Below are 26840 nucleotides of genomic sequence, written 5' to 3'. Positions count from 1 at the left end.
AAAATGCTTTTGGCTGTAGTAAATTCATCTTGTCATTGCCTTTAAGGAAATGAGAATTTTCTCAAAAAATGAGACTATTCTGCAGACAGACAGAAGAGCAGCTAGGAGAGATGACAAAATGTGACATTTCAGATAAAAAATTGAGTTGGCATTTTAAATATACATTTCTCACAATGAGATTAACACAGAAGAGGAGGTGCTGGGTCAGAGCATGTGCACAAGGAAGTCATTAAATGTTGTGACTTGTCTAGAATTTTGGCTTGCAGATGAGCTAGGCCTGAATTTTCATAAAATTTTGTTAAAATGTGCTCTTCAAGAAAGAATTTACATTTTTTATTTTATTTTATTTCTAATTGGGGTGACTTTGGTAGTGTTTAGATAAATAAAATGTTCTACTTTAAATTGCTTATTGTGCTTTGTAGTGTGAAGGAATCTTTAGTTTCACAGAAATGAAGACAGAGAAATGGACAATAGGGGCTTTTGAGACCAGATTTTATTTTTCATAACTTAATGGATTGCCTGCTAATTACTAAAACCCTGTCATAGGCATGAGAGTCTATCGTGGCATTTTGTGGAACTACTAAGGGCTGAGGACAATCTATTCAGATCCATTTTTTGCAGTCCTTCCTTTCTGTTCCCATGTGCAATATCATATGTATCCTGCAGCTGATAATGGAACCACCTCCCTATGTCTCCTATATTTTCCATTTTCTCTCTGCCCACGCGTCTTTTGTAGCCTGTTTATTGCTTTGAAGTTTATGCAGCCCACTCAGGTTCATCCATACTGCACAGCATGCTTTGCACCAGCACTTGAGTCATGTGTTATTATATTAGCTATAGACTCATTTGTTTGCATAACTCAGAAAAGAAAATGTTTTTTGTTTGTTACCTTCTTTCCTGCTTCAGAAAGCTGGAGTTGGATGCTCTATGTCCATCTGTGTACACTCTGATACATGCAAACAGCAGCAGTAGTTGGCATTTTAAAGTAGTATTGGCAAAAAATATTAATTACTTGTGTGAAACAGCCAGTACTAAATGCTTTTGGGAGTTATGTAGTTTGCCTTTATGATGCCGAATTTAATTATCACCTACACCTCCTGTATCATGATCAAAAACTATTTTTCCTCAAATCATTTTGATCTTAAAAATTCTTACGTATCCCTTAAGCAGAATGTCACAAGAGCAAGCATTGCATCCCTGATTCTCAAAATCATGGCTTAACACAGTGTGTAAGAGCTGTATGCCCAGAGAACTGTGGCCTGTGCTGAAGGAGGATGTGAAAATCACCAGAGGTCTAGCTGGAGTCTGTACCAAAGCTAAGACCAACTAAGTTAGGATTCCTACATTATTTGAAAGCCAGATCACAAGTGTTGGGGGCAGAATGGAAAGGGACACTGCTGATTTTGGCTGGGTTAGTTACTTTTCTGCACAGCAGCTGGTAGGGGGTTGTGTTTTGGATTGTGCTGAGCACAGGTTGATAATCCAGAGATGTTTTGTTATTGCTGAGCAGGGCTTGCTCTGAGCCAGGGCCATTTCTGCTCCTTGTACGGCCACACTGGAGAGGGGCTGGGGGTGCCTGGGAGACACAGCTGGGACAGGGGACCCCAGCTGACCAAAGGGACATTCCAGACCACGTGACATCATGCTCAGCATAGAACGGGGGGGGAAAAAGAGGAAAGGGGGAGGACATCTGGAGTGCTGGCGTTTGTCTTCCCAAGTAACCTTTCCCTTGATGGGGTCTTGCTCTCTTGGAGATGGCTGAGCCTGCCTATCCGTGGGAAGCAGTGAATTAATTCCTTGTTTTGCTCTGCTTGCATGTGTGGCCTTTGCTTTCCCTGTTAAACCCATGAGTCTTCCAGCTTTTACCTTTTGATTCTCCTCACAGTCCTGCTGATGGAGCAGTGGGCGAATGGCTGCCCAAGGCTTGGCTGCTGGCTGGGGTTAAACCATGACACAAACAGGCATCTCTGATGGCAAAGCTGCTGTCACTACCTTGTGCCATCAGCCCCTTCTCTCTATATGATGACCACAGTTTTGCAGTATGGATTAAATGCTAGTTTGTTTTTAGTTTTGCTTTTCCAAAAAACTATATCCAAAAATGTATTTTAGAAAGATATCCAACCTCACTTTAGGGGCTTCAACAGATGGCAAGTCTGTCACCTGCCATGGTAAGCAGGATTAATGTTTAATTGTCCTTGCAATTACTGAATTTTGCCCTGCTCAGTGAAATACAGGAAGGTTTTCAGACTCCCTGATGTGTCAGAGCAGAAGTACCTCATGTGTACTAGAAATCAAATGTGCATATTGGCTGTATGATCATTTATTTTTTATATATCAACATGCTCTTCTGAATTTTTTCACCCTAATATGGTAACCTGGCTTCATTGCAAACAAACAGAATTTTCTGTTTATTCTGTGAGCTTGCACGTGGCATCATATCATTTTTGATAGAAATTGTAAGACTTTGTTGGTATCATGTTAACAGTAATGAGGCATGAATTCCATTTTTTAAAGGACAGATTAAGGAAATGTCTACAGACTAAAAACATGATTTCAGAGGTCTAAAAATCTCCTGAGAAAAACTGGCGTTCTTTGAGATCACAAGGTCAGTAGTACAGTAGCAGTTATTCATGTGCATATATCTCTACAGTCATACAAGTCCAATTTAATTTTGTACCATTTGATGGTACAAAACATGATGCTGTATTTTACATCTCTGCAGGGTTTTTGATTAGCACTTTTGGAAGAATTTAAGTTAAAAAAAAAAGCCACAGTTTTCCAGCTGCACCTTTGTGTTTAAAAATGCTTAAAATTCATGCTGGAACCTATTGTAGCAGCATACATCAGGAACTTCCAGTGAAATTAGATTTATGCAGGTAAAATGTTCCTAACTTATTGTGTGTATTTGTAAATAAATTATTATTGTATATTTACATCCTTTGTCACTTGCTTGCAAAAGTATCTGCTGTTTAAAACTTTGGAAAGAGAAACACCAAGTTATCTGAAGAGATACTTTCAAGGCTTTTATTTTAATTGTCACATCATGATGTGATTTCTTTTTTCCAGAGACTGGAAGTAAGGGATATGATTCATTCAGCCACAAAGAGCGGGCCAACACATCTCAAGTAGTAAATGTCTGCAGAGAACTCTGTGTAATCAGTAAAATATTTTAATAATGTCACAAAGTAACTTAAAATGCTTGATAGCAAGAAAACTATGATAGCAACTTCTCTTGGTTAACTAATTCATAATTTCATGTAAGCTTTACTGGGATGCTGGAAATGGGTATTTATCTTTGTTTGTTATTAGAATGTTATTTTTAAATGTTGCATATACTGATGAAGGAAAAATCAGAAAGCAGGACTGTAGGTAGCCCTTCTTCTGAAGGGTTTGTTGGATTTAGGAGTTAACCATGATGCAGACATTAAATCTGTCTGGATTTTATGGTTCTAAGTGTGACAATTTGTCATATTGTTCTGTTTGAGATGTAGAGGAAGAAGGATAGGAGCTCCCACCCCCTCCCCACTTCTCCCTCTGGTACTCAAAGTTGGGTTTCTGGTCTATGTAGGAGATTAGTTGAAAAGGGTTTCTTATTCGGGGCTTTATTTAGTAAAGAACATAAGTAACCTATCTAATACATGAGATAATAGGATAAATAAAATGATAAAAGAATAGGCATGGTGGGTTTTTTGTTGTTTGCTCACCTTTGTTTTGTGAAGACCAGTTTTGCTCTATGTGCTCTTTAAAGGGCAGGTTAACTGCTGTAGCTAATTCACAGAAATAAGCATATTCCAAAACAAGGTCAAGGTGGGAAATTAATAATTTAACCTCATATAGATGGGATTTTTGAATATCTCTTTCGCTGCAGGGCAGACAAATGATAGAAATGTAAGATGACAAACACAATTTTGAAGAAACACGTTTTACCCATATCACATGTAAGAGGAAGGAATTGCTAGTGGACTGCAATTCTGCTTTGATTTCGTTTGTTTGGTTTTTTGTTGGGCTTTTTATTTTTGTTTATTTTAAATATCCAAACACAAAGTTCTTGTCCACCATTTATCTTTACACCACAATCTCCAGCTAACAACAAAGGGGGTAAAAAGATTACCACCAAAACAAAGCAAACAGTCCCCCAAACAAAAAAACAAACCAAAACCTTTCTACAGGTCTTGAAATGACTCTGCATTCACAAGGTCTGGAGAGTGATGAGGATGAAAAATTTACATGTTCAAATCTCAATCCATTATTTTAAAATGGGGAGAGTGGAGAGGCAGCATAAATCACTAATCCAATTGTGCTAGAACAGCTGCCCAGATACAGCAGCCGTGAAATCTGTGCTAGCAACCTGATTAAGTTGTTTTTTAACCAGTGTGTCATCTAACTTAGCTCTGTGTGTAGGATGAGGGTATCTGGACTCAGTGGCTGATTTAAGACATTTTAGCTCTTGGGGATGAAGCCTGATGAGAGTTCCTGCACAAATGCAGTGTTTGCAGCCTCTCCAGTGGTGCTGGCTTGGGGCTGGATTGTGCACTTGGCACAGGAGAGATGTGAGACATACAGAGATTTACCAAAGGCTATAAATTTCTGAAGGGGACAATCACCGCTATCACAAATGCAACAGTTTTCCCATGTCAGGATCTATAAAACTGCAGGACAGCTGAACAGAGGATGTTTCAGGAACAAATGATGGCATAGTCTTATTTTTAAAAAGGACATAATTTAATTTTATGTGATGGTGCCTACATTTTAATGCATAGCATAATAAAGCCTGAACCCTTTGGCTGAGGTCAGTCTATCTACTAGTGTCTTCTTTTAGGAGTAGTTAAGCATATAAAGAAAATTCTTCTCTTCCCATAAATGCTTTCCGGTGGTTAAATTCAAAAGCTTTTAATTAGAAATTGCAATATATAGGAGCTTGGACGATTTCTGTGAGTACAAATTCCCTCATAGCACTTTTTTCCCTAGAAATTATATATACAGAATAAAAAGATACAAAAAAAGATGTGTCCTATGTTTGTTGCAATTGCTGTAAAATTTATATTGTAGTACTTGAGGTTTGTGTTATAAGTTGTGGCCTGTGGTTTCCTTTCTGAGAGTTTTGCTCAGGTGCCAGTATTAGCTAAAAATAAATATTTACTGAGGATGACAAAATCCACTATCCAGAGAGCAAAATTAATTTGTAGGTTTGTACTTCTTATGATGTAAGCTATAGAAATGCATGACTTGTCCATTTCAGGGCTGGGAGACAGTTTAAAAACCCAAAGTAATTCCACTGGAGAAGGTATGTATTATGTAAAGAATAAACACTTTGATAGTATCTCCACCCTTTTGTCTGGTAAGACACAGATTTTGTTGATAGCGTGATGTAGTGTTTGAAATGTGACACAGGGAATTCAGTGACTTGCATTCTATCCTCTAGAGTTTCCTTCCTTTGGGAATTTGAAGAATTCATTAAATACATCTGACCAGAGGAGATTAAAGCCCTCTTTCAGCAAGGTGCTTAAGTTGGATTCATGGTTAATCAAAATAATTGTGCTGGGACCATTGGTTTCTAATATTTGTTCTCACTCAAATGGGGCCTTAAAAAATCAACCATGTAAAATGGCAGCAGAATAAGTAGTTAAGGATGCTGATGGACAATTTCCAAAAAGCATACTATTCACAATATTTTAAGAATCTTTTTCTTTCTACCTCTATTTCTTCATCACTATCCCTATTATCCTTTTGATTGTTTGAAAAGCATTATAATTCAGTGGTCTGGTTTAGTACTTAAGTAAGTCCTAGACACATTCTTGTTATTTCTAATCCATCAAGAGTACCCAACAGCTCCTTTATTTTCTTTATACCAGTCTAATGAGGTCAGCAAGGTCAGAAGAAACTAGCAAGAAAGGTCAGAGTGGCTTATGCAAGGGTCCTTTTCTGTAGGCTGATATTCAGCATGCTGGGAATGGGTCTGGCTATAGTATTTGCAATCTGCAGTGAAATAATGACATGAGCAATTTGACAAGTAGGCTTCATTATCCTTTCCCACAAAATGTATTTCCACAACTAGAGCAATTAGTAGGGATTATCTTTGAGAGGAGAAATAAATGGCTTTTAACTGCTTCATGTGTACTAAAATACTGCTAGATGCTTTAAATTTTTCCCATGTGGGGAATTTATTTTGTCTTTTAAATTCAAGTGTCAGGATATCACCCTGTATCAGAAGAAACAGTACTTTCCCATCCACTTACTGATCTAACTTAGAGATAGAATCCTGAAATTTATATCAGACTTAAATTTCCAGACTTGACACTAAAATTTTCCTTCCCCCCCACCTATTATTGCTGAAAGTGAAAAATACTTTCTTTCTGTAATTGTTTTGACTTGTTCAATGAAACAGGTTCTCTCTAACTGGTGGTCTTGAAGCAAACCCTTTACTTTTAACCACTAAAAGCACAGTTAAGGGATGGGTAACAATAAGAGATTAATTTTTTAAAATTTTATTTTATTTTTTCAAATGGAGACGTTAGGTATGGAACAGTTAAACTGCTCAAAGCCCCATAGAAGTCCTTGTTACAAATGGATTTCAGGATGCAACTGGTCATGCAAAGTGATTTCACATCTCTACTGCTAGTTCAATGCTAGCAGTTCAGTAGGTTCTTCTTTTTGCAATCCAGAGAAAAGGTTTGAAATACAACCATTAGTTAAAGTATTAATAACACCTGTATACTGAAAATAAGAGTAGTGTAGTGTTTAATAAGTGCTTGGCATCCTATTTGTTACCAGTTTTTCTTCCTACTGCTCAATTGTATGCAGTCTGGCTATGGCTTGAGAGTCCTCATTGGTTACCAATTGTCTGGTAAAAATTCCTCTGCATTTTATTTGACATTTATTATGTGGGCATCTCAGCTTTTGGGTTTATTTTCTGAAGATTTGACTTAGGCTGGTGACTGGGTGTTGGCTAGAGACCATAGTGTTGGATATCACTGGCAGATTCACCTTATTTGTATGCGTGGAACAGAACAATGGATGTGCAGACAGGCAGGAATTTTCATTTCTGGTTCAGGTTGTATTTGACTCAGCTGTCATTTTGTCTAGTGTTTGGGTTTTGGTATTTCCCACACCCATTGATAGTAGTCTGAGGTCACTGGTATATTTTCACCAAATTCTCTGCTTTTTTGTAGCAGAGTGAAACCTTTCAAATCCTGCACTTCTTGCTCAGTGCACTTTGTGAATTTTCACGCTGCGTGTGCTGGAGGGTTAGGATGCAAGGGAATTCCTTTTTATTGCTTTTTCTTTTTTAATGGATAGAGTTATGTTCCTAGCATAAATTGGCCATCAGTGCTACAGTATGGTATTTCTGGTATTCTCATTCAATTAATTTTTCTCTGTCATTCATTTACTTTAGGACCCATGTGCCTTATTTTTAGCACATATGTATTAGATAAAAATATATTTTTAAGATTTCAAAATAAACATTTTGGCCTCATCTTTCACAGTTTGTCTTCAAGAATTTACTGTATTTCATCTTCTGAAATGTTGGTTTGCCTGTGCTTTTTCCCACTCTTGGTTCTTTTATTCTTTTAATTCTTTCAATTCTTTTAATTCAGTTTATTTTTGAAAAGTCACTTTGTTCCTTCCATATCTTACAACTTTCTATAAATTTATATTTTTAGTGGCCTTTTCATTCCCATCTGTACTTTTTCTGGTTAATCTAAAAAAAAGAAAAGCTTATGTATAATGTCTGTGCTAACAACATATGTATCCTTCTCAGATTTTTACTGTAAGATTGTTTTCCAGTAAGTAGTTTGTCTCTCCTCCAAGACAGTTGACTGAACTCAGCTGTGAAGCAAGAGAAAAATCATATGCAAACTTTTCAGCAATTTCCATCTCAATATCACAAAATCCTGGCCTTAAAAAAAAACCATTCTTGCTGTGTTCTCTTGTATATCTCAGTATTGCTTTAAAAGTGATGTTACTTTGACCTGCTGATGCATCTATTTGTATTCCCATTAGCATCACTTTTTAGTGTCATAAACGTGCCTTCTTTGTCTCTGCCTCTTGAAACAGAGGCAAGTTTTTGGTCTTTTCCTGTCCACTTACCAGTCAGGGTTCACTATTATTGGTAACTTTAAAAATTTTTGAATCCTATGCTGTTTCAAATGTTTTGGAGCAGTCCCTGCAAATGTATTTAATTGATTTTTAAAATCTCTTTTAAAACTTGCCCTACTCATTATGTGTATAAAATTGTCAGTTGTCATGCAAAAATAACGGTTACAAGATGACAAGTGGTAGCTCTTTGTTTTCTCTGCAGTGTCTTTGAATCCTTTGCTGCTTCCTGCTTGACATTTAAGATGCTTAGCTTCTAAGATTATATATCAGGTTATATATAGCTTTTAAGGCTGTAAATGCTGTCATTATTGTGGTATACTAATTTAAGGCATCAGGCGAGGTTTGTGGGGAAATTAGCATTTTTTAATTAGATTAGCTTCTACAGCTAGAAAAGTAGGCAGGCTTTTGTGTCTCTGACCCCTTTCTCATGTCCTCAAAGGGTTTGGTTTTCCTACTCATCTCAGTTTGTCTACTTCAAGATACTGCTGCTCTCTACAAACTGCCTGTGTCATTGCTTGACACACTGAATGTCACGACAAGGCTGGCAGTTGCTGATCTGGGTCTGTTCCTGTGTGATTATCATCATAAAGCAATTTTTGAGTTGTTTGCAATTTTGCAACTACAGAAAAGAGTAAGAAGATCAGCACAGAGCATGTACCAATTTGCTGTTGTAAGTATGTAGCAAGTTAAATGTGACAGCTTTTCAGGAATTCTCACAGTGCTGGAGATAATAAGAAAAACTGCAGGATACACGCTGCACAGTTATGAACTCATTGCCATTGTAAATGACACAGAATATGTTTCCTGAATGTAAATGGGCCACTCCTGTCTCTCAATCCAAGACATCCAGGGCAGTGAGAATATCTTTTGATTTGAAAAAGTAGAACATTTGGCACCGGCAAATATTTGTATTTCTTGAAACCTTAAATGACTGAAGTCAGCATTTGCAATCCTGTATCCTAGAGCCTATGTAAGTGGACATAGGGCAGGAGAGCAATTCCAGGCTGGCAGCTAGAACAGTGCTAGTGTCACTGAAATCTGCCCACCCCAGAAGATGGAAAGAGAGAGCCAAGGATCTTGACTTCCTGCTCTTCAGTCACAAAACTAGTGAGTCCCCTATGAGCTTGGAGCTGTTGATGTGGTAGAAGGCTGTTAACAGCAAATGACAGCTGGTGCTGTCAGCTAGCACCTTTGCTGTGACCTGGAAGGTCAAAACAGACACACTGACTACACTATTTCTAAATATCTGACAAGTCTAGTATTATCTCAACTTAATATAGCAGAAATAAACATGGTCCTCATGTTCCTAAAAGGGAAAATATTATGATGGAAACAATATTATCCTCAGTGCCTAAAGATGTTAGGCCAAAAGAATTAATCCTTTTGAGAAGTCACAATCATTGCAGGGATGCCAAAAACCACACTGAGTTGGTAATTGCTTCTTTTCTGCAACACAGGAAACTGTCAGATGATGCAACTTTGTATCAGGTGATATCAGCCATCCCTGCGGTTTTGTCTGTGCCATAAATTGATGATCCTAATGCAAAGTATTTTAATGTAATCCTGGTTGAAAGTCTAATTTATTTTTTAAGATGTTCACAGGAAAATATGTTGAATAATGATTTTAAAAGGGGGAAAAATAATTCCTCCTCTGCAAGTGCACCAACACAAGAGGCTGCAGCCTTTAGGGACTGTAGTCTGACATCCTCAACCCTTGGGTATTGTACTGCTGTCAGGGTGATAAGTGTGTCTACTTAATATTGTGAACAAAAAATCTAACTGAAACATTAAGTTCTCCAGCTGGTAGGTTTCAAGCAGTTTAATTTTAAAAAAAAAATCATGATGGTATCTGAAATGCTGAAATCTTGAAAGATATTTGAGCTATAAAAATGCTCTAATTAAAGTCATTATTTGGTTCTCATCCCTTTTAGGTAGAAGTCTTAGATAAAACACTCCATAACTACTTCTACAAAAGAACTTCCAAACTTGATCATGTTGCAGAAATGTTGATCCTTGCACAATCTCAGGGCATGTAGCTACTACACTTAACCCTTTAAGCTCTTGGAAAATTAGACCAAAACCACAGTGTTTTGAACTTTGAACATCAGCTGAAAACAGTGTTATCAAATTAAAAATCAGTCAATTTTGGTCTCTTAAGTTATACGAGGGCATCCTGGAACTGTCACTGATTTGCGAATATGAATGTGGATATTTAAATACTGCTATCCATCTTCTTCCTATATGAAAGAAATGCCAGTCAGTGTTCTTAGAAAGCATATTTCTGAATTGGACTGGCTTACTTTCATAGTAAGGGTTGGAAGGGACCTTAAAGACCATCTAATTCAAAGCCCTCTGCCATGGACAGGGATGTTACCCACTTAGAACAGAGCCTTTGAGCCCTTTGCTCAAAGACCTATCCAACCTGACCTTGAACACTTCCAAGGATGGGACATCCACAAGTTCTCTGGGCGGCCCGTTCCAGTGCCTCACTACCCTCTGACTAAAGAATTTCTTCCTAATGTCTAATCAAATCTCCCCTGTTCTAGTTTAAAACAGTTCCCTCTTGCCATGTCACTTTCCAGCCATGTAAAAAATGACCCTTTCTCTTTTTCAAAAGCCCCTTTTAAGTACTGGGTGGCCACAATGAGATCTTCCTGAAGCCATCTCATCTCCAGGCTGAACAGCCCCAGCTCCTCAGCCTGTCCTCACAGGAGATATCCTCCAGCCCTCTGATGACCTTTGTGGCTCTTCTCAGGACCTGCCCTATCAGGTCTGTGTCCTGACCCAGAGCTGGCCTCGGTTCCACAGATGGACTCTTCTGACAGTAGAGGGGCAGAATCAGCTCCTTTGACCTGCTGGCCACCCCTCTTTGGTGCACTTGGATTTCTGGGCTGTGAAAGCATACTGTTGGCTCATGTACTTTCTGAAACCTTAGAATGTTGCAATGGCATAGTAAAAAATTTGCTGTAAAAGTACAGCAGTTCAGCTTTTATCTTGATGCAAATTATATATATATATATGCTAGGAAAATTATTTTGGATGCTAAAGTATATGAAAGGATTTTTCATTTAATTTCTTCAACAGTGATATTAGGGCAAGTGAAATCATGTTTTTAGGGTAGGAGAAGGGAAATTACCTGCAAAAGACTTTTACTTTATTAATGTACGCTGCTACCATGGAATATTTGGCAGAGGTGGGGTCTGGGCAGGAATTGTGTTGTGTTGTGCTGGTAGAGAAAACTCAGCATAAGCAATAAAGTTCCCATTGCTGTGCTGATGTTATCACTGATGCTGGTAGACAAACAAAGAAGTAAATAAAAATTATTTTCAGGCTCTCCTACATACACAAGAAATCAATGCTGGCCAAATGGAAATGGACAGAATTATTAAAGAAGAATCAGCATCTATTCTTTAAAGGTTATTTGAAACAGCAAAAAGTACTTTACAACTCACAATTCAGTGTTTTTTCAAGCTTTAAATGATTGTATTGTATGTGGGATGTACAAAGGTGGGAAGAAATGTTGTAGCAGATTCACTTCCTGTGGAATGAGATCCTAAGCTGATGTTCAGCAATTCTAGGCAGGCACCTTTTATTTTAGAATTTAGATATCTTCCTGTCTATTAGATTGAAAGTCCACTATGTAGCATTATGTATTTCATTCTAAGTAGTATGTTGAAAATGTCTTGTGCTTTAAGTTGGAATGCTTCATAAACTAACTGCTGTAAAATGTAACAACCTATTTACATTGCTGCTTAGATATGTCTGTGTTTCTGGTATATTTTCACATCTGTCTCCACTTAAAATACTTGTTTTTATGGTAGATGGGAACAAATTTGAAGATTGTAACAATAAAAAATACATCTTTCTGTGGAAGACGAAAACTAAAGTGCTTGTCTGCTTCACTGTGGAAGCTGAGAAAATAAGGAATGAGGGAATGTTTCTGGTTTAGCAACAGTGGTGCTTTGGGAAGGTCTGTAGATGACTAGTCCAGGAAGAAAAGACAGTCTGCTTCCACCTGGATTTTTTTCCTGTTCCAGTTGCATTGACTCAGTAAACTTCTTTTTGGTTCACTATGGTACATAAAATGGAACTAGAAGAACCAAACAGATGCAGACAAAAAATACTAGCTATCATGCTTGCTTCAAATATTTCCTAATTTATTTAATTTTAAACTTTTTCTGGTCAACAGCCAAGTGAAATTTTTGAGTTGGAAAATGATACTATGAGAAAAGGTGTGCTTAGTGACCAAGCAAGGAAAAGGGATGAAGTAAGAAGTATTTCAGTTAATTATAAACCAAAAGGCACCTTTGTTTATTCTGGTCATGTCTTACAATTTCTAACCACATCAAGTGTAGTTCTGAATTACTCCTCAGCATGGATCATGTTGGAATGTCTGAGGTGTCATGGAAACTGGATGGAGAAAAGCTGGCTTATGAAGCCATACCAGACAGCACAGGCAATTTCTTTTCAGGTATATGCCTTCTTCTCTCTTTTTTTTTTTTTCCTTTTTTCTGAGAGAATGACCACTTTGCTCTTTCAAATAGAACTTACTTCATTTGGAATGATGGCTGTAGCAAGCATTACATTATTTATTTGCTTTGAATATTCACATCATCTAAAGAAACAGCAGTCAAGAGATTCTTTTGCTACTTGGCTATACACCTCTCAGTACAGTAGTTTGCCTGCCAAAGTTAGCATTTCTTTGATTTTGATAGTTAACCATCAGTTTTGAGAAAGATTGTGAAAGGAAAAAGAAACTCTGTGTGTTTACTGCAGAGGAATATTTTTGTTTGTGTACAGTAACTCTTCTAAAGTGTAGCATTTTTCAGCACTGTTTTCTGAAAGGAAGTGTGCTCTCCTCTGGGATATCAGCCTAGAAAAGGTTAATTTTATCTTGGAAAAATGTATCTTATGTAAGATGTAGCAAGAATGTATAATTAAAAATAGGGTTTTCAGGACTTGTGCTAAAAATCATTGGGAAGGGATATGCGGTGCTATAGGCCACAGTATGTGTAAAGAGAATTAATTTTTACTCTGTGACAGTTTTTTACCCCATGATTTAAAAGGCTGCCTCTGGTCAAGCAGATACTAAGAGTCAGAAAAAAAGCAAACTATAGATGGTGTCCTTTAAATTGGCATGGCAGGGTAAGAATGCCAGAAGTAGGAGTGAGGGACAGCAATGGCAGCCTTACACTGAGGTGCCAGGAGTCACTGTATGAAGTTTGGTGATGGGATTGTTCGAGTGCCAGAAATCAGACCAGCTGCTCACAGGCCTGCCCCTCACTTATAAGCTGCTTTCTCCATCCTATCTCTTGACCTGAGGATATCACCTTTCAAATAGATTTTGTCTATTTCCATTCATTTCACTGACTAGACTTGTATTTCAAAACATGGTTGCATTTCTTTGTTGAGAATGCCATTTATGAATGAGTAATATTTTCATATTTATGCAGTTCAGGAACCCAAAGAATGTCATTCCTCCTGTCCTGTCAGGCTATGGAAATCTATCAAGCCCTACTATTTGGAACTGAACAGTCAACATGACACTGCTTGAAGATTGTTTGGCTGTGACTGATCTAGAGAAAGTTGGACATTTGGGGCCAGGGTGAGGAAATTTATTTGATTAAATTATATTTGGTCTAGAAAGAAATATGTAGAATTTATACTTTAGTTATCCTACCCCAGTGTTACTGACTGTAACTTTACATTAATTAATATTACACTATTTTCTCTTAGGTGAGCATTTTTAACTCTGTAGAACTTCTGCAATGGCACAATTTCACAGGAAGTTTGCAGCTATGCCTTATCCCGAATTCAATTTAGAGGAGTTTGCATGGGCAAGGTTTATAGATCTTACCAAAGAAGCCACCACAAATCATCTATTTCCAAGCCTGAAAGCCAGTGCTGAGGCATTTAGAGCTGCTGCTGTTGCTGCTGTAGCTCATAAATTTTAAGCCATGGCATATGAACCATGCTGTTTGTAAGAGCTGGAGGAGAGTGTGCAGGGTCCAATTAATACATTTTCTAAATCCTGGACTTCAGGTATTTTTTGTCACTAGAAGACTGTAAAAGTTTCAGCATAACCCCCTGTTTACTTAACTGGTATGGAAGTTAGTACATTTCTGGGGTACTTGAAGAAACCAGACCTCTTGCATTTTTTTTGCAAGGTACAGGATTCACGCCTTTAGAATAACAAGGCATTGAGTGGTGCAAGTTGTCCCTTTTTTGTTTCATGAAATAGAACATTGCTCTTCCCAAAAGTTTGATTCTTACATGATTCATCCAACTATGATACAGGATACTGAACAGCTGATTAAGTTTGATACCCAATGAAATAATGTAGTTGTATTAGGTGGAAATAATTTGAAGTTCAAATCATGGGCTTAGTCTGGTTTGTGATATATGGCTGGTTTTGGGTTATTGTGGGTCTTTGGGTTTTTGTTCAGGGTTTTTTATTTGTTTTTAAACTCTGTCCAAGATATGTATTTCAATGCATATAACCTTTATAAAAGTACTCAAGTCTAAATGCATATAGAGTAGAATAAACCAGGATTTATAAAATTGTTACTTATTAATAATGGTGATTACTCAGAGTCCAAATTTCCTCAACGAGTTCACTTTTGCTGTAGCTTCTGTGAAATGAGAAAGCATAAAAATGTTCCTGCTAATTTTCTTGCAAAGTAGATGTGGGATCTGACAGTTTACCCATATTTACAGATGGTCAGAAGGTTCTTGATTTGTTTCCATTTGGATTCACAAAGAACCTTTTATTTAAGAAAAGAGAGAGCCCTTGCTTACCTTGACTCCCATGGGAGACCCTGGGTGGAAGAGACTGCTAAGCATTTGTATTTTCCCACTGTTGTTTCACGGGGAGGTGAATTTGGATTCTCCTGAAGAATGCCTGGCTGTTACAGGAGGGGGATCAGGAAGTATTGTCTCATTTGAACCTCTGCCTTCTCTGGAGTGACAAGGGAGGCCTAGGTTTTGGCTCCTGTGAATCTCTCGGGTGAGCTATAATCCCTTTTGTGGTGGCAGAAATGCCCTTCCTCAACAGTGTGTCTGGGCAGAAATGCAGCAATGTGGCTCTGACAAAGACTTCCTTCTATTTAGTAACTCTGTGAGAAGAGAGGATGGGATGGGATGGAATATAATTTAGCTACCTAAAAATGTCAAGTTATATTTAGGAAATTCAAAATTCCACTATGGAGGATTGAAGCTTCCCTCCCTCCCCCCACCAACCTTGAAGAAGTGATTAACTGAGGGTGCCTCTCAGCATGGAGACTGCTTGCTGCTATTGTCTCCTGCAGAAACAACTCTGCTGCTAACTGGTTTAACTGTATCATGTCCTTGAACATGTTTTCCTCTAACCACCTTTCAGGATTTGAGGACTGTTCCGTAGTATATAACAACATACAGAGAAAAATGTGACAATAGTACTCTTTTCCTGACCAATTTTTGTTCTTTCCATCTGTCAAATGTTTGAGTTTTCTTTTTTCTCCTAGTGCCACTGCAGCAAAAATGCCTGCCTTTTGTTTATGTCTTCCTACATGAGCATTGTGACATCATCAGTGGTATCGCCAGGGGAAAAAAATATGCATAGCTGTAGCTAAACCAGCTGCTCGTTAGCAATCTTTCTAGTCTGCTTTCATTTCTTCTCATTAATGTACACACAAGAGTGTTTCCTGCCTAAGAGACATGGAAGGTTCTCAGCCACAAAACATCTGCTCAGTCCTTGTCTTTGGATAGATGAAAATGGTAGCACTTCAGAATACTCTCACTCTTGATAATGGCATTTTTAAAAAAACGAAATGAATGTGAGAGTGTAGAAGATATTCATTACTGGATTTAGTTGTAGGTAATTCTGAATCCTTTGCTAACCATCTTGTATAATTCAGTGTAATCACAGAGACTGCATATCAACTGTTACAAAACCATAGTAATACAAACCGAGCGAGATGCCAAGAACAATAAAGAAATGAGTTTTGCCATTGATTTGCATGACGACACGGTAAAGCGAATGAATCTGTTAGTCATGCTTGTCCCTTCTTCCATGCAAATCAGCAGCAAAACTTCCACTGACTTTGATAGGACCCGAATAATGCCAACCATGAGCTACAAGCTGTCATTTATTCTAATGAGAGATCTTAAATAGAATAAGGAGGTATTTCATTTGTGGAATGTTAATGAGAAAACAGTTTCTTTTGCTATCTCATGTTATCAAAATGCTCTGAATTATTCTAGAGATAATTGACTGTTTTGTAGAATAGCTGCATCTTTGCAATGTTAATATTATGGATAATTGTGTGTTCGGTACGAGTTTTCAGGGCGGAGGAGAGATGTTCATTTATCATCACTAGCTGTTTGTAGAAAGCCAGCTTTAAATTAGAATACTCAGGGAATTCACTCTGCAGTAGGAATCAAGCTATCTCCAAATATTCTAGCATGGAACCCTGATACTGATAATGGATCAGTGAAAAAAATAATTAATATTTATCATTTTCTGTAAGGGCTTTTGTAATTTGAATCTAGATATTCACTTACTCTAATATGAAATACTCAGGGAAATATTAAGTTTTTAAGCATTATAAAATGTTATTTAAATTAATAATTTTTGTTTAAAATAAACAAGAAAACCCAAGCCAACCAACCAAATGCACGCATGCACACACACACAAACAAACCCCAGAGCATCACCAACTATTACCAAGAAGAGATTAGACTTCACTGTATTACATAATTTGTCATTTGAATTTGAGAGTAATCCCTGCCCAAATGGCCAATTCTTATTCACCTGAGTAGCCTCAGTGAAGCCAGCAAAACTCATTTTAAGACCAAAGATTACACGATAATGCCCTTGACTGATGAGACAAATTTAAATTAAGGAGCTGTTTTTTAGATATAATTTTTCATTTGGAAGCTTGTCCTCCACATAAAGGATAAACACTGGCAGATTAAGTGTTGGCAAAATATTACCTCTTCAGAATATTAATTTCAGTGTGTACTGTGTGCAGAGCGATGCAGACAATGCATGGCTTGTGCCACTCCCCGCAAGAAAAAATTACTTGTAACAAATCTCTTGAATTTCTTCTTGGACCAGCGTTACAGCGGGAATTATAATAATAATTAAAAAAAAAAAAAAGTTCAGGGGATTTCCGTAACAACTGCTGTCTTAATGAACTAAAGAAGCCTTAGAATTTGTTATTCCTTCCTCATAGTAGACCTCAGCTGATAAAAATATCCGTAGCCGGTGAAATCAGTGGCATGCCTGGCTTTCTCAGACAAAACTCCCATGTGATCACACAGGCAGCCTCAGTGAGCCCGAAGCTGCTCAGCAAGCAGTAGGTAATGAGTCTTTGTGCAGAGTGCAGCTCTTGTGGCTGAACAATAAAGCATATGGTACCAGCAATAAAACACAGTGCTGGGAAATTTAAGAAGATTCTGCTGGAAGTGGGAAGACAGTGAATATGTCAAACGTTATAAAATGACGATCAATCTGGTTTGGGTCCTAATTAATAAAAACAGTGCATGGATTGGAAAAACAACAATTTGAACAGGTCAGTTTTTTTATAGATTCTTCACACACTTCAGTGTTTTAAATTTAAATGGGTTTTTTGCTATTTCTTGATTGTTAACAAAGCCAGTTTTTTTTCATTTTGTACGGTGGGATTGTAAGGATGCACATCAGTCTGATACCAAGCTAAATAAATTGTGTAAGTTCTGTGATCAAATTCATTGTAAAAATGTTTTTACCATTATTCCTATGCAATTCAAACTTCAATTGTGCATGAAAAATGGGATAGCAAGTAAAATTAAATTTATGCTAGATGGATCATTTACCAATATCATAAAATATTTAGTAACAACAATCTATTACTCTGTTATGTATTCGAAACTAATTCTTTCTCAGTAGGAGATCTGTAGTGTTTGTGTTTGGTTAAACATAATGTAACATTAGAGCATATCTTACAGTGCACTTACATGGGTTTTTTTTCCTCCACATTCTCCTTGGAAATTTTTGGAAGTGTTGTTTTGTGTTATTTTTAATGCAATTGGATACATTTGGGAGTGATACATTATAACTGCATGCATTTCACTCTAATGTTAATGCAAAATATGTTATTATTTTTCGAGCAAGTAATTGTTTCTCATAGTAGTTCTTAGTTAATTATACATAATTATTTTATTTTTTGAAAACTGCTCCCAAAGATTTCTGTGACCTGTGTTTTTCTTAAAGAGGATGGATGTGCAAATTCTCAGTGATTTATCATCATATAGAAATTAACAATGTAAAAGTTTTATTCCTTAAATCTCTTTACAGTATTGGGTTTGGGGTTTTTTTCTTTCTTTTCTGAGTGCTGAAGATCGTAAATTAGATATGCTGATTTTTGGGGAGTATTTTAGCAGGAAGGAGATGGAGCCCTTGAAAAGCGATTGGGGAAATAAACAAAACTCGAAATGTACAGAACAGTATCTCTTTTCATGTGCAGTTATGATTCCAAGGGAGAAACGTGCTTTATGAGCAGCCCGTTTATTCCGTGGCTGTGGCCGTGCGGGAGGCGCAGGGCCCGGCGCGCTGCGCTCGCGGTCCGTCCGTACCGGTTCGCTTTGTGCGGGCACGGCGGAGCCCGCGCTGCCCGCCCTCGGTAATTAAAGAAAGGGAGAAGGCAAAGGGAGCCCGGGCTGCGGCTGCAGAGCCGAGGGCGGGGGCAGCGGCTCTCCCAGGGAACCGCCGCGCCGGGCGGGCGGGCGGCGCTGGCCCGGTTCGGGGCGGGGGGCGCGGGCGCTGCCGCCCGGCTCGGCGGGCCCGGGGCGAGGGGCCGTGCCCAGCATGCCCCGCGGCGGGGCGGGGCCGGGCCATGCAAATGCGGGGGCGGGGCGGCGGCGCGCGGAGGGCGCGGGCAGGTACGGTGGGCGCGGGCCGGGCGGCGGAGCCGCGGCCGCTGCGGCCGCTCCGGCCCCTCCGCGGGAGCGCGGCCGGACACGGACACGGGAACCGGGCGGGGCCCGGCTGCCTCCACGGCTGAGTGCGCTGCGGGCGGGGCCGGGGCCGCGCGGCCCGCGCGCTTTGGCAGTCGGAAATGTGCTTCGGCTTACGGGGCATCATTTTCCATTTGCAAATATTGCTGATACCTAAGCGAAGTGCTTTGCAGTCCCTGCTTTAAAACGGTTCTCCTGTAAAAGGTAATTTTATATTACAATCCTGATTCAGCTTGGCATCTCAGAACGCAGGCCTGTTTGTCTTTTAAACAATAGATCAGAAAGGATATGTAAAAACACTTTTTCACCGTACTTATGTGCAGCTATTAATTTATTTTACAGAGAACCCTGGTAATATCGCAGTAACACCTGCAGTATGTACCATAAGATTGGATGAGATAACACTGAACATGTCACTCTATGCTAATTCAAATTGAGAAAATACAGCAATATACAGTCATACAATTATCATATAATTGCTATATTTGTCTAAAATGAGTATGGTGGGTTTTAAATTTAAATTTATGAGGTGGTTAGGTACTTACAGTAAGTGCATACAGAGATAAAATTAACAGTGTGCAGTAAAATAACAATAGGAGCGTCTCTACAAAGCAACATTTCCACTGTTACAATGGAATCACAACTTTGAAATACACCTGTCTTGTCTGTTTATATAGGAAAGAAACAATAAAACAAACGTTTTTTCTGTGGATTAGGCTCTTCATATTCTAAAACACTCCCAGTGTCAAGTTTTTTAAGAAAGCTTAAAGAAAAAATTCCTGAAGCAAAAAGGTGTTCTGTGTTGCTACTAACTTATGGTAATTTTAAGACGCACTTTTCTTCACCCCATCTAAATGCTATTGAAAGTGTGATTATGTAAACATTTTATGCTGCAATTGGAATGGTGGCTGTTGAGTCTCTTTTAGAATCATAAATATAACCAAATCTTTATGTAGGTATCCGGCATTTTGGAGACAGAGATGTGATTTTGATCTCTCATGTTACTGGAGTTTTGTGTTAATTACACTGTCTTAATTTATTTCTGGATCTGAGGAGCCCAAACCTGCTGTACAATGTTTTGGTTTGAGGATGCAGTGTTTGCTGTATATCTTAGTTTTTTGGTCTCCATTGTTTACCAGAAAGAGCAATTTACCTTTATCTTGCTTTAGACAGATGCAGTAGTTTATTAAATGAAGTTTGAGTTCAATATAAATTGAAGACATGTAAGTCATGGTTTAGAGTACACAGTGGCAAATGTTTGGAAACTTAATTCCAAAGCTTAGATAATTTTCCTGAGATGGCAACAGATGATTGTCTTATCTAAAACTTTTGTTTGCTCTTAAAATGTACTTCTAGTAACTGAACCTTGAAGTTTAGAGATGTTTTCCCTTTGAACAAGCGGCTGGAAAGTCAGGCTGAAGCAAGGCAGCTGCAATATATTGCAGCATTGGTAAAGATGTCTTAAAGATAAATTTACATGCAGTCTGTCTGTCTGTCTCTTTTTGCTCTTGCTCTGAGCTAGACATGATGATGAGAAAAAGTGGATTATAGATGTACCCCTTCCTCAATAAAATATCCCCAAAGACCATCGCATCTTTAAAATGCTGATACCACTTAAAGTCCTACCAGTGAGTTTTGATCACTGTTGCTTCATTGCTTTTTTGTAGGCTTTTTTGACACTGGAACAGGGATTGAGTGTAGATAAAAGACAGATATGACTCATCTACAAATGTACAGAAGATGAAAATATTTACTAGGTTAAAGCAGCTCTGAGGTAAATAGCATGCCTTTAATTTCTCCACCTCTCCACAGATACGGATACAGTATTCTAATGGAACTGATGATAAATGGGAGATGTGAGTGATTTACATGGAAAAAAAAAATCAAAGTGGAAAATTGTGGCCTTTTTCTTCCCCCACATTTGCATATAATTCTTTCCTACAGATTCCCTATCTCTACAACCACCCTACAAAAAAGAGGTTTCTATTTTTAGCACCTCTGCTTCAGTTTTTCATTACTTCAAATAATTTTTCCACAAAAAATAGGGAAAATGGGAAAAGGAGTAAAAGCTTGTATTGCCGTAACAATTTGATGGAAAATTCACTTAATATATGTAACTGGACAACTTAAATATTGTAAAGTTAAGGACAAAAGGAAGAGGAGCTGCTTGATTTTTTTAAGATTTTTCTATGCTTAAACACAAAAATATAAGCAAGGATACTTCTTAAAAACTAGCATCCAAATGCATTGGACAATTTGCACTCAGGCTTTCAGATGAAAAGATACATGGCTTTTGTTTAGTACTTCATAAATAATTTTGTGGAATATATAACTTGATGTCCTGATTGATTTTGGGGCTGGTTTGTATCCTGCTCTTTCATAAGCAGCAGGGATTTGCATATTTATTCCATTGGCTAATGCGAAGTAGGAAATGTGGGCTGCAGAGTATGGAGCCTGACTCTGATCAGTCGTTCTGGGGGATACGGGCAGGAGCTACAACATCATTTACCGATGGCAGCTTCACCGTCTCGGGTGGTTGTTGGATTTTGATGAGGAAATGCAAGCAGCGATACCATTATGTAGTGGGAGGCTGCAGAGTAAATCAGCCTCTGTGGTATTTGTAGCTCTCATTAGCATGCTGCCCCTTCGTTACATTTATTTATTCAGTTCTGGCAAATCGTTTCTGTGCGTGCCTATCAGGAGGTGATATTCTGTCCGTGCTGGCGGGGGATGGAGGCTGCGGGCGCGCTGCGGTGCCGCGCTGTGTGTGCGCCGGGCCCGGAGCCGCCCCAGGCCCTGCTGGGCTCCCCTGCTCGGGAACAAGGCTCCTTCTCAAACACAGCTCGGGAACAAGGCTCCTTCTCTAACACAGCTCGGGAACAAGGCTCCTTCTCTAACACAGCTCGGGAACAAGGCTTCCTTCTCAAACACATCTCCCCGGGGATGCTGCCGGGGCCGGGGCCGGGGCCGTGCGGTGCTGTGGCCTGTCCCACCTGAGGAGCACCTGGCTGCTCCTCCTGGGATGATGGAATAGGCTGACATAGTGCTGCTGCAGGAGGAGGTCGGGTGTTTGGAATAGGGATATGATGAACTTCTTAGTGAACGTTTGATGATGACTTCTTAGTGATTTAAAATTTGTTCTTTGTCACTATTGAACAGAGTCTGCTTTAAATGTACCATGGATGTGTTAACAAGGAAGCTGGATTGCAGATGTTGTTAGCTGCACTTCCTAAGCGATAGCCAGCTCTTGTAAATGCCATTTGTGTGGGGGTGATAGGGTAAACAAAAAATGCTGAAAGCCACAAAATGTATTTGTTAATTGTTTTTAGTGTGGACATCAAATGGTAGCACTGCTTACTTCCAACATGGACTGTGACAGCTGAGCAGGCTATTCTCAAGCAAATATTTTGACTTTTAAATATTTTATTTTAGGGGCAGGGAGGGAAATCCCACTACTCAGGGGGGAATTGACTCCCAGAGTTGCCATTATTTTGCTGTCTTGTTCTACCAGAGTCTTTATGGAAGAATTCACTTTCAGAGTAGCCAGAGGTTTAACTTCGTTGCTTTCAATTAAGTTGCTCAGTTGTTTACTATTATGCTTCTCATCCACTCTTGCTTCTAAAGAAACATCTTTCATTAATAAAATGGAAAAGTAGAAACTGCACAGTATTAACCTTTTTATCTCCTTTGGAAAAGACAGAGTGATCAGAGATTTAATAAAGGAAAATACATCAAATAATAAAAAGAACCCACTTCCGATAGATAGGAAGTGGAAGCCACATACCTTCACAGCAGTGCTTTCAGGAGAGTGTAGGGCAGATAATTAATTTTGTCCCAGCAGACTCCCCTGGCTGAAGTGGTGCTGAATGGTCATAAGGTGCTTACAAGTCAGGCAATGAGATGGCAGTGGGCTCGCTGCTCAGCTCCTATTCATCATTGTCTCAGTGACAAGAGTGCCTTGGGAATTGCATGGGAACATGCTTATTATTAGACCTGCAGCTCTTCTGTCAGCTTTCTAAGGAAGTTTTCAGCTTTGAATTATAAAGCAAGCTGAAAAGAATTCTTAGACATGTTTATTAGTATACAAGTCACTACAGGCATAAACCAAATTTTATTTAGCATAAAAAAAAGTAAAGAGAGTCAACATTCAGTTTTAACACAGCTGGGAATGTAATTTCAGATCCATCTTACTGTCTGTCTGTCATGTTGTGTTAGCACCACAGGCCCTTCCTTTGGGTGCCTTTGTGTTGATTATGTACAGGTGAGTAAGGACCTCTGGGGAATTTTTGCTGGCCACAAATATGAAATTACTGTTGGAAATTTTGCCAGTAATTGAATATATGCTTTTAAAATAATTTTTGAGGTTTTCACTTATTGAAAATATAGAGAAGACTACTGGCTTACAGAGAAACGTTTTACTTTATTGATTATGCATATTTTGTCTCTCTTCATAAAAAAAAGTAAATCTTATTCTATTGACCATGATCACTAAATCTGAGACTTCGAAATCTTAGTGTGGCTGATCTTTTTGACTCATTTTGTAAGGAAATTAGGTTTGTGCAGTTATGCTTTCTCTGTGCCTGTCATATTGTTCAATATGTCTATCATATTTTCCTAATTAGTTTTTTTGACCTGTTAGCTGGTATCAGCTGAGCTTGAAGCAGAAGCAGTTAATCTTCTTCAAGTATTGTGCAAATGGGTGGTGAGATGGGAAAGAGAGATTGCTAGTTCACACCAGTAAAAAACAATTGGCACTGTGGCTAAGACCCTGATTATCAAAGTAACCACATAGAGGAAAGCTTAAACCATGACCCTGGGGAAGAGCATCAGTGAAGCAGCCCTCATACTGTGCCTTGGGTAATCCATCCAGAAGAGACAAATCCATAAATAGTAAAGGTCCATTTGTTTCTCAGATTTTTTCTTCTTTTCTTTTTTTTTTTTTTTTTTTTTTTTTTTGTAAACTTGAAATTAAATTCCTCTCATTTTTAGCTGATAGCTGAGTAGCTTATTTTTACCTTGTGTCTTTCTTAGAAGATTAAGTCAATTCCTTACATATATGTCAGTGGCAGAAGAAGACTTCACGGTTGTGTTGTATGAATTCACTGTTTCCTGCATTCAGTAATTTGTTGTGTATGTTAAGGGGTCTGTTTTTGGTGAATTTCCCTCATCAGTGTTTCATTGTGAAATAATATTATTTCTAAAAATCTCCAGTTTTTAAAAAAATAAATGTATTGTTTTTCAGAGTTGAATAGATACACCATGAATGGTGCAAAGTCAAAAAGCAAATCCTAGAAACAAATAGCAATTTTACATCTTCTATTTTTGTGTAATTTTTTTTGTGGACTTGAATATATACTTAGGACTGTCTTGGGTGTGCATGAAAAATGCAGATTGTAGCATTATATTTTGGTTGTGCATTGTCCTTGATCTAGATAGAAAGCTTGAATTATTATAGCCATAAAGCTATTTTTGAAGATAGCAATTTCAAAACATCAGAGCCTTCCAGTAGATATTAATAATTTATATTTTCCAGTACGAATAGTTTTATTGACTTGATTCTCTAGGGAGAAAGATGCACTTAAACATATTTTTACTAATTTTGGCTCTACTTGAGGCCAAGCCTTGAATGAAGTCATGATTTTACTGTCATGCCATGGAGCTACATTCATTTCATTGATGGCAATTGAATGTTGGCTCCTGCTGACCAAATTTTTTTTTTGTTTTTAGGGGCCTGTTTTATTCTTCATCAGATATTTCTGCTGATAAAAATAATGTGTTTCCTGGTATTTTCCTAGCTGTTTAGTTTCTACCATTTTGTTTCAGTTTTATAGTAAAAAATAGCAACAGAGTTTTGAGCTACCAGAGAAGCCAGTCTGTAACTTTACATGACTACTAATAGCTGTGCCAAATATTTACTTGGTGTCTTTAAAATATGCACAGCACAGATTTTATTAGAGAATTGGGTTAATTATGTTCTTTCTAGTGTCAGCATTTATTAACAAGATAAAACCAAGCTGTTATTGGACATTTTTATGCTTTCGGTGTTTAAAAAAAAAAAAAAGAGAGAAGGAGAAAAAGGAAAAAAAAATGAAAAAGCCCATCAGTCAAAAATCTTTTGATTGGTTCCTTGTAAGTCATTTGATGCAAAGAACCAAGATCATACAATAAATTTTCAATGTCTTGTTGCTGAAGTCCAAAGAATATAATCTGACTGTTGAAGTATTGGGGCTCCACATTGTTTTTCATGCATTCCCTCACTGAGCCTGGAAACTCCTGGAGCACCCAGATCTGTCAGTGCTTGCATAGGAACAGTAGAAGGTATTCCTGTAGCAGTGCCTTTTTTTGAGTGGATGTGACAAGGCAAAGGCATGAGGTTGGTCAAAATCATCTGCCAAGCTGGAATTGGAGCGCTGAAGGGAGGAGAGTTGAAACAGTGTCCATTAGGGAACGTGCTGAGCATGTCTATTGTGTAACGCTGCAGCAGCACTGAAATGCAAATGGCTGCTGGCTGAGCACAGGCAGGTCTTCAATATCACAGGATTTGGTGCATAATAAGCTGAGACCCTTTTTCATGCCACCTTTGTGGCGAGTTCTTATTACCAACATTTGTTAAAGCATAGTAAACATGTACATTAAATGTATATACGTAATTAAATTTTACCAGTGTATGACAAAAGAACACCTATGTTAGAAGAGCAACAAAATTTGCAGTTAAATAAAGAATAAGTACTAAATAGCATAATTTTTCTATCATACGACCCTTTACTGTGTATTTATTTTGATATCCAAAGCAGTGTGTATTTACACTTCCGAGGTGCCTGTTGGATCTAAAGATGTATTTCACAGGGGTGCTGCAAATGGTCTGTGTTAGGGCAGTGTTCTGCTCCACAGATTAGTTCTGCTCAAAAGCTGTGTATCAGTACAGCTGATCTGCTTTTGCTGCTTGCTCAAAGTGAGCTGAGCTAATGCAAAACCGTAGCTATCTGTTCACATACATAGCACAGATGAACACCACTGAGTGTGGTAACACTCAACTTTGAGGACACCTGTATTTTTGTATACCTTCTCCTTTATAACTGGCCTCCAGTGATCATGACAGAGCATGGCTTTGCTATTTCATTTATATTTCTTTTAAATAGTTAGGGAAATTTGAAACTCACTATTTTTGTCTGAGTCCCACTTCTGTAGGAAAGGAATCTTTTCATAACCTTTTGCTTCATTCCTTTCTCATGATTTTTTCTTGCTTCAGTTTTTCGTCTTTCATTGTGGTGTTACTCGATCTGTATTACCATTTTCAAAAATCAACTAATTTAAGCAATTTTTCATGTTTTAGACACATCTTTGACATTTCCCAAAACATCTGCTAAGAATTTCAAGTCTTTTCAGTAATGTTCTTTGGAGTGAGAATGCTTTTCAACCACTGCAGTTGCAAAATTTTTAACTATCTTTGGTTTTTAATGCAGATAAAACACTTTATCTCTTTCTCCTTTTTAAATATTTTTGCCAAGTTTAGACATGTGGAACATACATATGAAGATGAGAGAAAATAGGTAAAAAGCGAGAGAGTGAGAGTAAGCTTTTCATGTTCCCTCTCCAGAAGAAGCCATTTAGAGGTCAGAATAGCCAGCATAATTGATTCCTGCCAGAGGCAGTATGAATTTATATCTTTACCCTTGACTTGACTTTTAGCCTATATTTGTTTAGCCATTTAAATTGTTGTAGCCATTTCTTCCGACCATGCCCTTGGCAGTCTCATTGTTGACACT

At 38.2% G+C, this 26840-nt stretch overlaps 1 protein-coding gene across 6 annotated transcripts in view; it reads left to right on the top strand.

Annotated features, from left to right (window-relative positions):
* CSRNP3 (cysteine and serine rich nuclear protein 3) overlaps nt 1–26840 on the top strand; it is a 97930-nt gene that overhangs the window by 38712 nt on the left and 32378 nt on the right. The window contains exon 1 of one of the 6 annotated variants that reach the window (XM_077181473.1): nt 17404–17651. The exons of 4 other annotated variants lie outside the window; for them this stretch is intronic. The gene's annotated coding sequence lies outside the window, so the exon portion shown is untranslated. Of the gene's footprint in view, nt 1–17403; nt 17652–18997; nt 19279–26840 lie in introns of those variants that run through there. One more of the 6 variants, XM_077181474.1, reaches the window with a different exon arrangement.

This window comes from Agelaius phoeniceus, chromosome 7 (genome assembly GCF_051311805.1).
Source record: "Agelaius phoeniceus isolate bAgePho1 chromosome 7, bAgePho1.hap1, whole genome shotgun sequence".
NCBI classification, from domain to species: Eukaryota; Metazoa; Chordata; class Aves; order Passeriformes; family Icteridae; genus Agelaius; species Agelaius phoeniceus.
Note: the sequence above shows the minus strand (reverse complement) of the source record. Positions and strands in the feature narration are given on the sequence as shown.